At 58.1% G+C, this 5386-nt stretch overlaps 1 long non-coding RNA gene across 2 annotated transcripts; it reads right to left on the bottom strand.

Annotated features, from left to right (window-relative positions):
• Positions 1-2941: 2941 nt before the first annotated feature.
• LOC120240642 lies at positions 2942-5386 on the bottom strand. Of its 2 annotated transcripts, none has more exons than XR_005530676.1 (2): positions 3516-5386; positions 2942-3403 (listed from the first exon to the last, which is right to left on the bottom strand). It is a non-coding gene; the product is annotated as an uncharacterized LOC120240642 (long non-coding RNA). The 2 variants fall into 2 exon arrangements; XR_005530677.1 differs by having other exon boundaries at positions 3656-5383.

Genomic DNA, 5386 nt, shown 5'->3' on the forward strand with positions numbered 1-5386 from the left:
CCGGGCCCGCCCCGCGCCTCTGTCCCCGCCCCGCGCCACGTGTGAGGTCACGGCCGGGGGCGCCGGCGGGGCGGGGAGTGCGCGCCGGGGCGGGCCCCGGGCGCGGGTGTGACGCCAGGCGGCGTCCCCTCCGCCTCGGCCGGGGACCCTGAGACCTCGGCCCGACCCGGCCGTCTTGTTCAAGGCCCTAAACCTGTCGGATGCAGCCAACGCGCCGCGTTATCCGGGGTCGGCGCCGGCAGCCCAGGTCCCGACCGCCGGCCCACAGCTGACGCCCCCTCCGCACGCCCCGAGCACTTGCAGCTCCAGGCCCCGCTCTGTTTTAACTCTGCTTTTCTAGAAGTTGGTAGCAGGAGCCCAGGGACCCTTCCCTCCTGTTCAGGCACCCAGGGAGGGTCTGCAAGCTTTACCCGGGGGGCCACTGAGGGTGCGTCCGCTTGACCCGGATGCTGCACGGAATTTAGAGGAAAGCCAGCCACCTTTCGTTATTCGTTTATTCCGCAAGTATCTGCTGGACCCTTGGAAAACCGACATCACGTGGGGGTGGGACGCGGGCCAGGACCGCGGAGTCCGCCTTGCATGGCCCGTGGGTCAGTCAGGAGGAATGATGGAGCCCCTCTTGTGAGCCAGGCCCCCACGAGTGGGGACCCAGCCAGGATCGCAGAACAGACTGGCCCGGCCCTCAGGGTGCCTGGTGGTGAGAATCCCTGGGGAACCAAATCAAGGGCTTGGGAAAAGCACCCATCCCGCGGGAGCCCTGACCCAGGGCTGACCTTGGGAGGCAGGCCCCACTCTTTCTTTCTTTCTTTCTCTTCCTTCCTTCCTTCCTTCCTTCCTTCCTTCCTTCCTTCCTTCCTCCCTCCCTCCCTCCCTCCCTCCCTCCCTTCCTTCCTTTCTTTCTTATGTTTTATTTATTTCTGAGAAAGAGAGAGAGCAGTGAAGGGTCAGAGAGAGAGGGAGACACAGAATCTGAAGCAGGCTCCAGGCTCTGAGCTGTCAGCACAGAGCCTGACACGGGGCCCGAACCCATGAACCGTGAGATCATGACCTTAGCCGAAGTCGGACACTTAACCGACTGAGCCACCCAGATGCCCCAGGCCACACTGTTTCTTGAGCTGAGTGGTGACATGCTGTGTTTGCTTTATGGAAACTCAGTGATTCGTGCATCATCTTTATGTGTAGTGCATTCTGATAAACGGTTTGCCTAAAAGTATTCTGCTGCTGGGGGAGGGGACACGGGAGGTATCAGTCGAGGAGGGCAGAGGTCGGCTTGCAGGAGGAGTGAGTCCCAGAGCCCCCCTCCTGCCCAGCACCTGCCTAAGGATTCTGCCCTATGCGCTTAAAACCTCTGCCAAGTGTTTGTATCACAAACAAGGACAATAATGTGACGATAGTGATGAATAAAGAGAGTAAGAAAAAGCATCTTTAATTTCTTTTCCCAAAAAAAGAAATGTGGGGAAAGAGTAGAGGTTCGGGATCAGCAGGGGGGCAGGGGGCACGGGGAGCAGCGAGTGTGAACACAGACTCCCCCTCTTATTTAGCTGTGGAAGTAAGAATGCAGTGAGCTCTGGGCCCAGGACAGAGTGTGAACATCCTAGTTCTGCACACGTGTGTGTGCCTGTGTGTGTGACTTAAAACACATGGCTTAGCTGTGAAAAGCTAAGTGGCAAACACAGGGCAAACGCTGGGCCAGCAAAGGCCATTGTAGCCCCTGTTGGCTCAGGGCTCCCAGAGACGTGGAATGGTCTCTGAGCCCCCGCCTGCCCATCTTCCTGGCGGCCTCAATACCGTCACTGGGTCACAAAGTGTCCAAAGCCTGGAGGCCTGTGTGAAGGAACATGCCTTTAGTATCTCTTTCTGAGAGCCGGGCCCTGAGAGTGGCTTCACAGGCCGTCTGGTTCCAGATCTCTCAGGTTGCAGCCAGCCGGGGCTGCCTCATCTGCAGGCTCGACTGGGGCCGGAGGGGCTGCGTCTGGGGTGACACTGCACGTGGCTGTGGACGTGGCTGCAGGTGCAACCTCACCACAGGGCGGTTTACGTGTGTTCAAACACAGGCCTGGCTTCCCCAGAGAAAGGGCTCCCAGGGGAAAGCCACAATGATCCTGACGATCTAACTTCAGGAGTCACACACGGCGGGACCAGCGTGGTCTTTTTTTTTTTTAAGTTTATTTATTTATTTTGAGAGAGAGAGAGTGCGAGCCAAGGGAGGGGCAGAGAGGGAGAGAGAGAGAATCCCAACCAGCAGTCAGCACAGAGCCAGACACAGGGTGTGATCTCCCGACCCTGGGATCATGACTGGAGCCGAAATCAAGAATTGGATGCTTAACTGACTGACCCACCCAGGTGCCCCTGGCACATTCTATTCGTTAGAAACTAGTCACTAGGTTCAGCCCACGCTCACGGGGAGAGGTATGAGGCATAAAGCTCCCCTTCTTGAAGAGATGGATACCAGAGAATGTGGTGACATGTTTTAAAGCCACCACCAGCCCCTTCCAGGGAAGGCTTGGGCGAGACAGTCGCTGGGGCCGTGTGGGCACGTCCTAGGTGTCAGGCGGGCATGTAATTGGGGAAAGGGCTGGTCTTTCCTGCTGCCAGGCACACTAAGGGCCCCCTCTGGCTCTCAGAAGATCAAACACACATCCTGACTGCACAGAAAACATTTGATGGTTTCTGACATCAAGTGTGCCTGGATTTTCTCCCACCAACCCCTTCTCGGGCACCAACTGGGTGGACAAAGACTTAATTCTTTGGTTCTGACACTGAATTCCCCGGTTGGGGGCAGACTTCACAGGGCTGTCCCCACTTCAGAGGCCAGTCACCAGTTAGTGGGTCCCCAGGCCACCCACACTTCCGTCTCACTTGGCCACGTGTTGGGGGTTGCAACGACTCCCTTTCCTCAGGCTTGATAAATTGCTAGAACAGCTCACACAGAACTCTGGAGAGCACTTTACTTACTATGGTTTATTAAAGGGTACGATGCAGGCACAGATGAACAGCCAGGGGAAGAGGTCCCCAGGGCAAGGTCCAGAAGGGTCCCAAGTGCAGAAGCGTCTGTCCCCACGCAGTTAGAGCGAGCCGCCCTCCGGGAAGATGGGTGCACTCATCACCCCAGAAGTTCTCCAGCGTGGAGGTCTTGGGGAAGTCCCCAGCACGTTAGCACAACTGATGGAACCACCGACTGTTGGGAATTAATCTCCGGCCCTTCACGTCTCTCGGGGTGGGGGGTGGGGGTGGGCTGAAAGTTCCTGCTCTCTGATCACTGGTTGCTCCTGGTGACCAGCCGCCATCCTCCAACAGTCTGCGCACTGGCACATTCTCAGGCGATGGTCATGAGTAACAGGTGCTCCTCGCAGCCCCGTATGTGAGGAAATTCCTGGGTTTAAGAAGCTCTTGTGTCCGGAATCTGGGACGAGAAATGACAAATACACATTTCCTGTTGTCACAGAAGGGAAATAGGAGGCTAGGCAGTCACAATTCCACCAAGTCAGGTACAGATAAGAATCGGGGCCACTCACCCGCCCGTCTGCCCCCAAACGAAGAAGACGGGATGGTGGCGGGGACGTCTTTCCGAGTAGACAGCACTCAAACTGTGCCCCGAGGTCTGCTGCCCCAGCCTGGGTGGCGGCCATCACCACCAGGTACACAGCTGTCATACCGGGATCTCTGTCACCATCAGTCCCTGGTGGGTCTCAGGGCCACTGGCTCCCAAACCTGGGCGGGGCCCACCTCCTCGGAGCCTCCTGATCCAGCGCCCGAGGGACGCTCTGCACGAGTGGCAATGGCATCACTCTGCCCTGACGCCCGGAGGAAGATGTGCCGAATACAGAATCGTGGGCGAGAAAGCATCTTCCCACAGGGGTGCGGCGGCGCGTTCCATTGCTCTGTTCCCTCCAGCCTCGCTGCTGAGAAGTCACAGCCACTCTGCCGCCTCCTCATTTGCACACGACCCGGTGTTCTCTCTCCAGAAGCTCGTAGAAACTTCCTTTCCCAGGGGTGGTGGAATTCCACCAGGAAGTGCCTCTCCCGGGTCTAGTCCGGCCTCCCGCCGCGGGGCTGGGCCCGCCCTGCCCCCTCCCAGCGCCGAAGCGCATGTTTTCCCTCCGGGACAATTTCCGGACTTATTTCACCAAAGACTTCTTCCTCTCTGATTTCCCCTTTCCTCTTCCTAGACCGCCCGCACTTACAGCCTGGAGCTCTGGTAGGGGTGGAGCCGATCGCCTTATATATGATCTGTACTTTCTTATTTTTAGCTCGTTCCTGCTGTACTTTCAGAGAGAGCTCTTTCCCTCGACATCCCAATCCCCTGTGAAGTTCTTTGTTTCTGCTGGCGTAGTTACGGTTTCCAAGAGCTGTTGTTCTCTGAATGTTCCTTTTTTTCAAGTTTATTTCTTTATTTTCAGAGCGGGGAGGGGCAGAGAGACAGGGAGCATGAGAACACCGATCAGCTGTCTGTCGACGCGGGGCTGGAACTCACAGACCCTGAGACTGTGACCTGAGCCAACACCAAATCGGGCGCCTCACCGACTGAGCCACCCCGGCGCCCCCCGGTGTTCTTTTAACGGAGTCTTACTTGCCGTTTCATAAACAGAGGGCCTAAGGATCTTGCTGCTTCGTTTAATTGTTTACCGTTCTCTCCTCCCTTCAGTCTCTTGTTTCAGCCGTTCAGCTTCATTTCTTTTTGTTTGTCTTGGTCTCAGTCATGTTAGCGGCCTTCTGACTGTCTGGGGACCCTGGGCCGTCTGTGACGATGCAGTGAGACCTCTGGCTGTGACAGGTGATTTACAGTGTTCAGCCTGGTAAGGGAGCTGGAGGGGCCGACTGTCAGGGACCCCCCCCCCCCCCCCCGGAACCATTGTCCCTGTCAGAAGAAGAACCTTCCCAGCTCTTGCCTGGAGCTGATGAAGAGGGGCTGGGCCCCGACATTCTGCCTGTGGTGACCTGGCCACGCCTGTTCCGTGTGGAGCCGCTGCCTCGACTGTTTGTGGCTCTCTCGGGCCCAGACGCTCTGCCTCCGCCTCCCGAGAACAGACATCCCGACCTCTGCTGGGGTGACGGAGGGGCCGTGGGGCTGCACCCGCTTCTCGGCCAGCTTGCCCCTCCCTCCACTGTGAGGGCCCCCAGCAGGCACAGCTGCTGAGGCCCCGGAACCACCCAGCGCGGGCCTGGCCATCTTCTGAAGGCCGCGGCATGGAGGGTGGCTTGCAGACATCTTGGAAGACCTGTGCCCACCTTCCCTGGCCCTCAACTTGTCCAACCTGGGTGTCTGCACCAGCTGCAGAAGCATCTGGAACGCCTGCACCTCAACCACAAGAAAGACCCCTCCCAGGGCTGCTGGTCCCTGGCTCGTGGTCTGCAGGCCACCAGGAGACACGGGTGCTGCAAATGG

Source organism: Hyaena hyaena, unplaced genomic scaffold, assembly GCF_003009895.1.
Source record: "Hyaena hyaena isolate Hyena2069 unplaced genomic scaffold, ASM300989v1 scaffold_254, whole genome shotgun sequence".
NCBI classification, from domain to species: Eukaryota; Metazoa; Chordata; class Mammalia; order Carnivora; family Hyaenidae; genus Hyaena; species Hyaena hyaena.